At 40.9% G+C, this 13,382-nt stretch overlaps 1 protein-coding gene across 5 annotated transcripts in view; it reads right to left on the bottom strand.

Annotated features, from left to right (window-relative positions):
- Window positions 1-13,382, bottom strand: part of CACNA2D3 (calcium voltage-gated channel auxiliary subunit alpha2delta 3) — a 963,339-nt gene that overhangs the window by 295,544 nt on the left and 654,413 nt on the right. The gene's annotated exons all lie outside the window — the stretch shown is intronic.

Genomic DNA, 13,382 nt, shown 5'->3' with positions numbered 1-13,382 from the left:
CCAAAAAAGAAAGGAAGGAAGGAAGGAAAGAAGGAAGGGAAAAAAAGAAAACATAGTTATTTTCACATGCTCTCCAAGCTTCAGATCTCTGAGTCTATGAGATTTATATACCTGAGTCTATACATAGACCTACTAAATGCCTGGCCGTATATTGAGGATGCGACAGTGAACCAGACACCATCCCTCTCCTCAAGGAATTTATAGTTCAGTGGGAAAAATAAATCTGGACTTCTTAATATAGTACAAGAAGTTCTAGGACGGTGCTACATGCTTTGGAAGCATGCCATCAATGCTTCACTCTAGACTGGAGTGAGGAGATGATGAAACTGAGAGGAAAGGATAAGCCCAGAGGCTTCTGAATGGGGTGGGAGGAAGACACCACTTCCTGCAGACAGAACAGCGTGTGCAGTGGTCTAGGTGTGAGAGAATACAGGGTTGGTTCTAGAGACTATAAGTGTGTGAGCAGGGTGAGGCCGGATGGTGGCCCAGAATGGGGAAAGGCCATACTGAAGGAGAAGACTAAGGTGTTCACGGGAGTCAGGCCATCAGGGGCTTCAAATGCTTGAATTTAGGCTCCCCTGGAGGGTTTTAAGCCAGTGGTGATGCCACCTAAGCCAGCAGTGAGCCTTTGGATTCTCTAACTTATTAGCTGACAATGAAAATAGCTCAACTATTTATGCAACCTTTTCAAATTGGGTCTTCAAATATTTTCCAGAGGCAGGCAGAAAAAGTCATCCAATTTGGTCTCACAATGTCCTTGCCCTTATAAGGTGTGTGGACAGGGCTTCCCACTGGTCCTTTCTATTGGAATACCATGGGGGTCCACTGAACCCCATCTTCCTCAAAGGAAGGATCTTTCCATGGAAACAACTGCTCCTTTAACAGTTGGCTAAGTGACAGAGAAACAGACTGTGGGATGAGTACTCTAGCCTTGCTTCATCTTGGGCTGCCTTTGATTTGATCACTTCAGAAGAGAAATCAATGACCAGAGTGTTTAATAGTTGTTTCCATCAACCAGAAAAGATGTTGATGTTCCAGATTTTTAGATTAAACATAATGAAAATTGATTTAAAAGCAAGTTCCTTTTGCTTGAATAAACTACTGGCTTTGCTTTTCCTTTCTTTGTTCAGAACAAGAGAGAAATTCCCCTTAAGGACCTGGTGCTGAGGGGCAGACTGAGTCATGTCTGGTCTGTACCTCTAATAAGAGCATGTGTCAACAGCAGAGAAAGGTTAGGAGGAGCCCCCAATGGCCACCTCACTCACAAGTGGGTGTGAAAGGTCATGAAGGCAGGGGAGGTAAGAGTGACTCTCTGCTACTTTAAATAGAAGCAGGTTAAAAGGCCAAGTCCGGTGAAATGTTCTTACCTATGGTGTCTTTGTGCCATGGCCTCATAGACAATACATTTATATTTGGCACATCAATTCTTACGGAATAAAGGTGAAAGAATGAAATCTTTCACATGGAGAAAATCCTGTGTACAGTAAGAGAAGAGAAACTGGCAGCTAATATCAAACCACAGGCTGATTCTCTGGGATTATTTTAATTGTTCTTCATGCTGGTAATAAGAGGAATGTGTTCATTTTAGTCTAAACCATGTCAAAGCATGAGAATCAGCTCTGAGAATTTAAGTTGCCCAAATATCTGGGCCACGGAGTGGGGGAAAAGCAGTGCAGATTTGGTTGTGGTGGCCAAAATATCTTCCTCAGCTCTCAGAAGGCACAAGGGAGAGGTCTTCCCACCACCCACACAGCAGGGATAGTTTATGGAGGAAGGGCAGCATTCTCCAGGATGTGGGGCCGGGGGGAGGCTGTGGGGACACTTGGGTCCACTGGGGCTGAAAGGAGGATGTGTGCCTGGGGCTCAGAGAACAGGAAAGAAGGCTTGCTCCTGAGAGTTAGGATCAGAGCCCAGCTGGGCTGTAACTTACAGAAACCTCAGACAGAAAGACAGAGGTCTAGAAATGCCAACTCCTTCACACTCCAGGCATTTCCTCCTATCCAGGCCTCTTTTGTTGTTGCTGTTTTGTTTTGTTTTAAATTGGAGATAGGGTCTCACTCTGTTGCCCAGGCTAGAGTGTGGTGGTGCAGCCATGACTCACTGCAGCCTTCATCTCCGGGGCTCAAGTGATCATCCCACCTCAGCCTTCCAAGCAGCTGGGACCACAGGAACATTCCACTGCGCCTAGCTAATTTCTTTAATTTAGTTTGTAGCTAAATTAAAGACAGGGTCTCACTATGTTGCCCAGGCTGATCTCCAACTCCTGGGCTCGAGCAATTCTCCAGCCTAAGCCTCCCAAAGTGCTGGAATTACAGGCATAAGCCACTGCACCCAGCCTCCAGGGCTCTTTCTCATAAAATGTTATCTGTAGCCCTGGCTGATCTGTTTCTATCCCTTGGCCTTCCTGGGCCATAACTGATTAGATAAGAGATGGACATCTGACCTCCATGGAACCATGGGCTAGAGTGAGTTGTATGTATAATTTCCTCAGAAATGTAAAATCAGATGTACACACACACTGATTTCTTCCCTGTTAGATTTGAACTGGGGCATTATGTAAAGCCAGGACATGGAGGAGACCAGGGGACTGTGTTTCACCCATGACTGGGGTTGGTGGGTGGGAGAGACAAGAAGAAAGAACAAAGGAAAAAGAAAGAAGGAACAAAGAGGGTGGTCATTTGCTCTTGGTGGCTTCTTGCTCCTTGACGGTCCTTGTCCCTCCTGGGGTTGCCCCTGAATCCATCCAGTGAATTTCTCCCAGCTTGAGTGGGTTCTCTTGCCTAGAGCTAATGCTTCCTGAGAGGTGACAGAAGTGCAACGAGCCAGCGTTTGATCATCAGAAGTGATGAAGAAAAATAAGGCCGAAATATGATAAAATAGTAATACTATTATAATAACTTCCTCAATTTGATTTTCAAATGCAGACGCAACCTCCCAATCCCCACAGCCATCTTACCTAACTGGACTCAACCCAGCACTCTGTTGTAAACTTAAGGGTACAACAGAGAATCCACAGCGGAGAATTCTATACAACTATTCTCAGAGGTTGACACCTGATTACTTAGAATACTACCTAGGCTCTGCAGTGCCAGGAAAGATGAAAACAGTACTTCAGAGCCTCCTGGGATGTGGTCAAGCAACTAGGCTTCATGTCTCCATTCTCCAATATCTACCAGAGGACCTCTGTTTCTATGTATTTTATATGAAAGGGTCCACAAAGACATTTAACTGAAGGGCTCCATAGCTTAACAATACGGTATCATAACTGATACCATGCTGATATGGTACATGATCTTGGGCATGGATTGGTTTTGGATTCTACCAACAAGTTCTGTGGAGGACTCTGGTACTTCTCTGTCCTCCCAGGATCAATTTCCTTTTGGATTGATTTCTCCTCACTCTGTGAGATTCAGGCCGTTAAGCAGTAGGTCAATCTCATCTCTCAATGTTGGGCTGTGACCCAAACAGGCCTATCTATCATAGGCTTAATATAGATGCCAAAAGGCAAATAAATAAAGGGTTATAAACGTAATGAAAGTTAAGAACATTATGTTATATGCAGAAAACAGTAGAGTCATTTTTGCCCCCATGTAGAAAGATCCTGCCTGGGAATTAAGCCAGTAAGAGTCAAGGGACAAGTCAAAATGACATTAGAATTAACCCCTGACATGCTTTGGATCTGTGTCCCCGCCCAGATTTCATGTCAAATTGTAATCCCCAAAGTTGGAGAAGGGGCCTGCTGGGAGGTGACTGGATCATGGGTGCAGACGTCCCCCCTTGCTGCTCTAGTGAAAGTGAGTTGAGTGAGTGCTTACAAGTTCTGGTTATTTAAAAGTGTGTGGCACCTCCCCACTCTCTCTCTTCCTCCTGCTCCAGCCCTGTAGTATGTGCCTACTTCCTCTTTGCTTTCTACCATGATTGTAAGTTTCCAGAGGCCTCCTCAGTCATGTTTCCTGTAAAGCCTATGGAACCCTGAGCCAATTAAACCTCTTTTCTTTATAAATTACCCAGTCTCAGGTAGTTCTTTATATTAATAGTAATGCAAGAAGAAACTAATGCAACATCTGAATCTAGTCATGCCTCAAGACGGAACTGCATAGACTCCCAGTTCCAAGAGTCATCAAATTGCCTTTCTGACCATTGCCACTTTGCACTGGAAGCTGTGACTTGTAAACAAAGATTGCTGAATAATCCATCAGGCTGTATGATTATTCAGGCTAGATGCTCTTGTATATCTGTATATGGCAGAAGATAGAGGCTGTTCTTTCATTACAGACAGTTGCAAATCATTAATCCATAAAAGCAGAAACAACAATAAACACCTGAAATCTAGAAATCATTTTCATTTTTAGCCCTAAGCTTTTCTACTAGTTGACAGTCATACATATAGAGTGTCAGGACATCTTTTCTGAAGGTAATAGTTTTATATCATTGATTCATAGTTTTTTTTAACACCAACTCAAAGAAAATAATATTGTTGAGCTCAGAAAAAAAAATCTGTTTAATGGAAAACTCTAGAATCAAATGGAAGAGGAAAATATTTGGATGGTTATAAGGGGTACCAAAAATCAGGAATACATTCATATTTTTAACATCTCCTGGGAAAAAATAATCATAATAGTAATCTGTTTCAATGGAAATAAAGTACTGTAATATTTATAGTCTGTGCCAGAGTTATAATGACTGTGGGGCCAGAAGTGAAGTGTCACAGCATGCTCCACATGTTTTTAACACGGTTTCTAAAGGCTCTGGAGGCTATTAAATTTAATGAACCCATCTGCTATGAAATAGAGGTCCCAATGTAATCAGTTTCCTCCTTGCCATGTAATGCAGATGGCATTCTCTGTTCCACAACCCAGCAGGATGGTTTATGTTTATCTTTACGTGTGTTTCTTTGACAATTTGAACTTCTTTGATATGCAGCAGTGTCTTGGGAAAACACTGTAAATTCCATTTCTAAGCCCCAACAACATCCTTGGGATGGCTTTGACCCCCTGTTTAATTGCTTTTAGGCAGTAAGAGGTTGTAGCTTAAAGCGATCACCCAAACGACTCCTAAATGGCCTAGGTGCCATTCCTAGATGGGAAACTGAAACAAATGTGCAATTTATCAAATGCAAAGTGTTTTCTCCAAGTTGGACTTAGTGGGGGGTGAGGAAGAGGCATACAGGTCCAATCTGCAAATGCAACTAAACTGGTTTGAAAGTTCCTACAAATTGCCTACTGAATTGCATTACCAGCAAATGGGAGGGGCAAGAGGATTTGATAATGAATTCTCATTATTTTAAATGGTCACATTCCCACTGTTTCTAAAAGATTTCTTTGCTTCCCTTCTGCGCATCACTGCGGTCTATGTAAACTCCCCTGGAGGGGGATGCTTCCTTGGTTTGATACTGGTTCTATCCTGCACTGCAAGTTGAATAGCATTTCCAAGCAGATTAAGACCTAACTCCAAAGCACAAGTCATTTGCTTGTAAAATGGAACAAATTCCACTGTTAATGATCTTTTGCTCTGCACCTAAGAGATAATGACTATGCATGACTTGTATTGAGATGAGAGGCCTGTGAATTTCAGAATTCCAGTGTTTGCTGTTTTGTCAATTAATACATGAGATCTTACTAAACATAATTAATGTTGTTAACATTAAGACATATTTGGGTTTCACCAGGAAAATCAATGAAACAGAACAGCCAAGCAGGAAACAGAATATTTCATCTGACTGGGAGCAACAAGCGGGGAGAATGGGCCCTGGAAGGAAGTTTTGTCAGTCTCTGATTCTAGAATGTGCCTTGGTTAAACGCAGTGGTTGGCTCTCATGTGGAAGAACCCAAACACAGCCTCTGTTCACAGTCAAACTTTTATCTTGAACTTGTCCAGAACCAGAACTCCATGAATCAATGTAGAATTAATAGGGAAGGCACCATACTCACAGGCCGTTTTTAAGCTATTTATTTAAGCATTAAATCAGTTATAAAATTGTATTTATTACTGCTGGGTTTTCAGCCACAAAAACTGATGAGTCAAGCAAGGAGGGATTCCTTTTCCTTAACTACCCAGATAATTACAGAGAAAGAAGAGTTAGACCATATTAAGCCATATTTTGGGTACAAGTGTCCAAATCTACAGATAATCAACAAATACCTACTTCCTTAGTATTTAGTAGAAATAATATACATCAGCAGGGTCACAGGTCTTCTGATTCCTAAAGGAATCATGGTCCCTTTCAGACTGCAATACAACAAAGAGAACCAGGCTCCTCTGGGAAACATCAGTGTTACGTAGAAATGTTATGATGAAGAATGGACATAGCCGCCCTGAAACCTTCTCTTGACAGTTTGCAAGAGATACGGCTGCATTTCCTTCTGGCATTATCTTTCCCTCTCAGACCATAGCACATGGACACAGGTCACTGGTGTAGTCTGGATCCAAAAATGGCCCCCAAAATTTCTGCCCCATGTACATGCCCCATCAAATTCCCTTCCCTTGAGTGTGAGCTGAAGGGATATCTCTGGCATGATTAGATTACTAATTGACTTGGAGTTAATTAAAAAAGAAATGATCCTAAGTCAGCCTGACTTAATGGAAGAAGCTTTTGAGAGAAGGTGAAGCATCAGAGAGTTGCACTCTTGCTGACCTGGAGAAAAGCAAACAGCATCATGTAACAGCCTACAGGGGCCACGTGGCAAGGAACTTTGGGTGGCCTCTGGGAGCTGGGAGTGGTTCCCAGCTGACAGCAAGCAAGAAAATGGTAACTATAAGGGCAAAGAACTGAAAAGTACCAACAAGCTGAATGAGCCTAGAAGAGGCCCCTGAGCTGCAGATGACACCTGCAGTACAGCCAACACTTCCTTGCAGCCTTGTGAGTCCCTGAGCTGGGGAGTGACCTAACCTGTGCTGAGACTCTTGATCCATGGAACCTGGAGAAGATACACTTGTGTTGTTTAAAGCCCCTAAGTCTCTGCTGATTTGATAAAGAGCAGTAGAGAACTAGCTTAGCCATACAGGCGATGCTGACCCATGTAATAGGAGCGTGTTGGTTGTCTCTATCTGGAAATCACAGCCGCTCACACACCAATTAGTGACCTCTCTGTGTCTGGAAAGATGTGTTCTCCTTCTTAGAGGACACAGCTGCCCGAGGCCACTAAGAGACAATAAGACAATAAGCAGACACTAACCCAGCCCCCAGATCCACTACATCAACCAAGGATGACACAAACAAATCAAGGAAAATTACCCTATAGAAAGAAAGAAAGAAAAATTAAGTATCAATTTTCTCTGAATGCAGGGAAGATGTTTCTTCTTTTTCCTCCCTGGTCTTTTATGGTTGCTTTGCCCATATTTAACACAGTGGTAATTTTTTTAGCAACTTTCCTTAGAGTCTTTCCAAGACATTCATTATTCACAGAAGCAATGACTTTCTTTTCATACTCACAATTTGTTGGTTTAAATAATATTTAATTAATTTATACAATTATGATAAAATTACCACTGGCATCAATAGGTTTGGGAATAAAGACGACTGACTTCAAGTGAGCTTGCAACTCAAACGTGGGGAACAGACATGAGCTTCGTGCACCAGAAGGGCCTTCCAGATCACATGTCCAGGGTGCTGTGGGCGACAGGCACACATGATCGCAGCACCAAGGGAGAACAGAGTCAGTTAAGCTGCAGCCAGTTAACCCTTTTCCCGTTTAGAAAAAAGAAAAGTGCAGCTCACTGCCAGCACTCATTTAATTTCACAGAAACATGATTTTTGAGGTTGAAGCAAACTGACTATTTTCAACGTGAAAATAAAATATAAAAACTGTTCTTGGAGTTATTTTTAAACAGAACTAACATCAGAATTGTCTGAATCATCAGAATCGCCTATTTTAGAATTACCGGATTAATCGACTGAATCTTCGACTAACAACTGTCGGAGAATGATGTTAATATCATGTGTGTAGGAATGTTACATTTTCTAGGAGTTGACGATTTTAACAATCGAGAATTACTGTATTTTGTAAATGTAAATACCACTACGAAAAACAGAATGTTTTGGGAAACAAAAGACATCATTTTCTTTATAGAATATTTATAGAAAAATAATAATAAAAGTGAGATATTTCGTGGCTAAGTTATCTCGGGTTAGCTGCTGCAGCCACAAGTGTCAGCAGCAAGTATTCTCGGGGCAAACAGGCAAATGGTGAAGAGGGCTGCTACCATATTTCGGTTTCCTGGTGCATTCAGCAAGGGCTCTCCTCAGTACGGCTGTTAGGGACTAAAGGTTCTGCCTGGCTAGTGCAGTACAATCCCAGTCTTTTCTGGGGACACTGACCCAGGCACCAACTCCCAGACATCAGTGCCTGGCTCACAGCACATAATTACAGCCAAATGAATTCCAAAGAATTAAAGAGTATCTTTAAACAAACAATGTTTTCCAAGGTACTCATCATACTTAACTACCAAATTATATTATGAATATGGTATCAATCATGTTGTAGTTACCATGTGAGACCCAGCTCAAAGAAAGGAGAGTATTTTTAAACACTTCTCTCAGCCCAGGAGATAAACTCACACTAGGTTTTCTAAAATTGGGAAATGACCGTAAATAGTATTTACTGCATTCACATCACACATAGACATTTCATCCTTAGAGTGAACCCTGGAAGGCAGGTCGTATCATCATGTTAGAAATGAGGAAAACTACACTTAAAGAGGCTAAGTAACCGGCTCAAGGTCCCAGAGCGAACATGGAGCAGACGTGCAATTCAAACCTGGAACGTTGTTCTAATCTACATGCAGTGCCCTTAGTGAATAAACTAAGGTAGATGCTTAACTTAAAAAAAAATCCAAAGCTACCAATACCAACAAAACATCAGGTTACTAGAATGGGGTCAATCACCAGCCCCAATGCCAAGTGCTCCTGTAGTCTAGTCTCTTTCATTACTACAAGCTAGGTCACCTTAGGGTAATGCTGGCTCGGAATGGTCCTGGATATGTCAGGACAGTTATGAACTCAAAACTGCTGATGTCCCCCTTGATCTTCTGGGTGGTTCCAAAGTGGGTGAGCATCTCAGAATTTAGACTCTACAGATGGGTCACCATGTGAATCCTATTTGACCCCATATAAGTGATGGGTTTTTTTTGTTGTTTGTTCGTTCGTGTCCTGGTAGAATCCAGGTCCAGATGAGGAGTTGGAAGAAACTGCTGCTTCCTGGTCAGAGATACCTACTGAAGCAACAGCTGCCTTCTCTTCACCTAGCAGACCTAAGAAAGGGGAAGACAGACTCCCCAGTGTCCTTCCTGGCCTGACAGGTTGCTCAACACCACCACGAGGAGAAGGAACCCTCAGAACATTCTACCAGGAGATCTATTTATCAGGGCTATTTGCAAAGGTACAGCAACAGAACCTGGGGAAGCATAGCAACAATGTTGGGCTATCGTTTTAGGGATAACCCGATTCTGTGGGTTTAGTTTTATGAACCTCAAAGAGTTCTTGAAGAAGTAAAATAAATGAGCTCTGTCATCTTGGCATACCAAGTTTACTTAATAATGAGCCACTTGAAATATTTTATTTTAAAGTAAATAAGGATGATTATGGCACAAAATGTAAATTTCATGCAAATATTTAAGACAAAGCAAAAGACTTCAGAGACTTTCCTCTGTAACTACATGTCCAGATCTGTCCCAGACCATCTACTTTGGCTCTGTGGTCACAAAAGTTCTTTACTGCAAAAGCTTGAGTAGCAATGGTTTCTCCCTCTAACTTCCTATATCTGTATGTAATTAGCAAATCTAATACAATGACCGATTTAAGTGATGGACATTACTGAAGCAAGACATCACATTAATGCAAAGTTGTATCTGCTTCATGAGCTTATGTCTGCCGTGAGCATCAGGTTATGTGCTCCTGGCCAAAACGATACATAAGTGTGATGTGTCTTTTTCCACAGGCACACAGTGTCCATCTGTTTCTCACTGGTGATGCCCACCAGTGATGTTAAGGACCCACCCAAGATGTTGCTGAGATTCATCCAATATATAGTATACTAAGACAGTGTACACAGTATCCCACTGTTTAGGTGCTATTCCCACCCCCTCCTCATGACTAACGAAAAGTCTAGAGAAGCACTTTGAGATCATAAAAATACCCTGCTCATCATCAGACTTTCCCCCTAGATTTAGCATCCATTGATAGACCTTTGGCCTAACGACCTTTTACTAAAATGGTTGCAAAATGGTGATTTTCTAACTCCACCACTCCCTCCGCATTTACCAGTCAGCAAGCCATTACACACTGCCCCCTTCTCACCCACTTACTTATCTATCTGGTTCATCTGTTTGGGATTTATTTATTAATTATTGATAAGAACATGTGGATTTATGTTTTACTCAACAAGTTGTAAACCATTATTGTCATTCCTTATTTTGAGGCTCAAATTGTCCCAGATTTGACCAATGACAGCCTCTTCATGCCGATCCTGCATCCTTTTGACATGACTACATTATTGTTTTGAGCACTGCCTTAGTTTCTGGCACAAACTATTCCAGGCTTATTATTATTATCATTATTTTTATTATTTGGGATCTTCCCTGCTGCAGCCCTGGAATTAGCAATTACTTTAAGGGCCTCAGGCCCCTCTTAGTGGGGAGTGGTTTTTAGAAGCCAGAATCTGGGTACTTGATGGGCTCATTGCTACTCGGGTGCCACTGCTTGTAGGCCCTTTTGAAGGACAGAGTTGGGATTTTTCAATCAAGTCTAATCCCATAGGCAGATGTCCTGTCTTCAGCATTTACACATTTGCCAAATCCCACCATACTCACAAAACAGATTCAGAATTGCTGTAACCGTGTTACCGCAAATGACACAAAATGGAGTTTAGAATTTATTTGCAGTTCTTTTTGTCCTCCCTGGATTGAGGAGTAGATAGTGAAAGTATTGCGTTCAAAATTTAATATTGTGTATCTAGTATATTCTAAAGTTTGTTTTTCCTACCATTCATTTTGTTCTGTTTGCATTCACTTTTAATTTTCCCCATTCTTGTTTAATTTTAATTTTCGAATACATAGAACATTAATGTGCTTTTAAAAGTTGAAACTGTGCAAAAACGTATACTCAGAGGTATGTGATTCCCTTCCCAAGCCCTCTCCTCTGCATGCCTTGTTAGGATGTGGAGGTGGTGCAGAGGAGAGGGCTTGGGGGTTGTGGGGGAATGACAGTTCTGTTGGTTTCTGGTTTACTCTATGTTTTTTGTTTTTGTTTTAGTTTTTGTAAAATGAGTAATTATGTATTTTTTTCCTCCTGTTTTTTATATAAAAGGTAGCATGCTATATAAAATTCTTATGTAAAGTAATATGCTATATATGATTTTGCTCATTTTACTTAGAAGTATATTCTGTAAATCACTCTCCATCAGCTAATGCAAGTCATTCTCATTCGTGTTTTTAATATTGACTCCATTAGGTGTAGATACCATAGCTTATTCAATCTTTTATGTTTAGGCATTTAGGTAACTTCCAATATTTTGAAATTACAAGCTATTCTGAAATGAACAAACTTGTGTATATACATTTTTGTGCTATTAGTGGTTCATCTTAAGGGTTGAATTCTTAGAAGTAAGATTGCTGGGTCAAAGGGTAAATGCAAATTCACCTCCACAGAAATCACCCCAGTTGGCATTCCCACAAGCAATAAATAAGAGTGTCCCTTTTCCCACAGCCTCACCAACAGAGTGCATGGTTAAACTTTCAGTTTTTGCCACTCTGGTGGGTGAGAAATGGTATCTCATTATAGTTTAATTTGCATTTTTCTTATTATGAATGAAGTTGTACATCTTTTCTCATGTTTAAAAGCCATTTTTGATTCTTTTTTGTGAATTGTCTAATTTTTTGCTCATTTTGTTCCTAGCACAATTTTGGGGGTTTCTCCTCAATTTTAAAAGTTATTTATATATTGTAAGTATATATATTTATAAATACATAAAAGTTATTTATATAATTATAAATATTAATTCTTCATGTGTGCTGTATGTCACAAATATTTTCACCTATTTTATCATTTGTCTTCTGGCCTTGCTTAAGATATCTTTTTGGCTTACGAGAGTTGGTTTTTGTTTTATTTTGTTTTGTTCTTATTTTAAGTAGCCAAACTTACTTATCTTTTCCCTTTATTGACTGTGGATTTTGCAGTCATTGTTAGAAAGTCTTTCCCAGAATCCAGGTCACAGAGGAATTTACCCAGGTTTTCTTCTACTGCTTATTAGTAATGGTTTTGTTTTTTTTGCAATTTAGACATCTGATCCACTTGGATTTCTTTCTTGGGTATGATAATGAAGACTGAACTAATTCTATTTTTCTCCAAATGGCTGATTTTCCCAAAAGCATCTATTACAAAGCCCATCTTAGCCCCACTGATCTGAGATGTTGCCTCTATTACGTACTAAATTCTCATATGTAGTTGATTTTTTTGGACCTTTTACTCTACTGATCTGTCTATCCAGGTGCTACTACCATAATGTTTTAACTGTAGAAACTGTGTCTTACATTTTTTTAAATTGATGAAACAAATAAAATGGCTGATCAAACTGGCTATTTGGTTTGTACATAAAACCACTGAGTGATTTGGTTACTTCAATACTGGCTAGCCACACTCCTCCTCCTCCTCACTCCTATTTTTCCTGCCTTACCCAATAACATGTAAGATGAAGAGATGAAGTTATCACCATGGTTGCTATTGTTAATATGGTGCCAACATAAATGGGGCAGTTTATTTTGTTTCCATCATTTAAAACCAAACTGGGGACAGACTCAAGCTAATAAAAGCTCACAGTCTCCCCAGCATCGAGGAGGGCTTTTGAATTCAACATCCATCTTTATTCAAGATGACTTTTCCTGGGGAAGGGGTCTCCCTTTTTGACAAGTAGATACATTCATATTTCCAGGGCTGCTCTGCATTCTTTAAGGCTGAGACGGGGCAAGCTGCTGTGGCCTGGCCTGTGTCACGGTGTCCCCTGAAATGAGTTCCCACGTGCTTTTCCTGCCCTGAGTTTGCCTCTGCAGCTGCCAGAAATGCAGCAGGAATGAGAGAGCCCAGGGAGAGAAAAGCTGACCCATGACAGCCATCGAGATCACTCCGGAGGACAGCTGTGTCTGGGTTACAGTGATTAATGTGATGCTAATCCCAACAAAAATGACTGGAGAGAGGCCCTGTGAGAACATTTATAATCAATAAATGAAAAACACCACTCCCATCAGACTCATTATCACTTTGAAAAATCACCCTGAGATTACACAAGAAACCCAGCCATTGAGCCATTACTTGATGATTGGCAAAGCTTCTCCTTTTTTAAGCAATTTCAGCATCAGAATCTGCTGCTGGGAATTCAGCTTTTGAATGGGCC

Source organism: Aotus nancymaae, unplaced genomic scaffold, assembly GCF_030222135.1.
Source record: "Aotus nancymaae isolate 86718 unplaced genomic scaffold, 86718_ANA_hifiasm-v0.15.2.pri h1tg000067l, whole genome shotgun sequence".
In the NCBI taxonomy this organism is placed as follows: domain Eukaryota; kingdom Metazoa; phylum Chordata; class Mammalia; order Primates; family Aotidae; genus Aotus; species Aotus nancymaae.
This window is presented reverse-complemented; position numbering and strand designations above follow the sequence as displayed.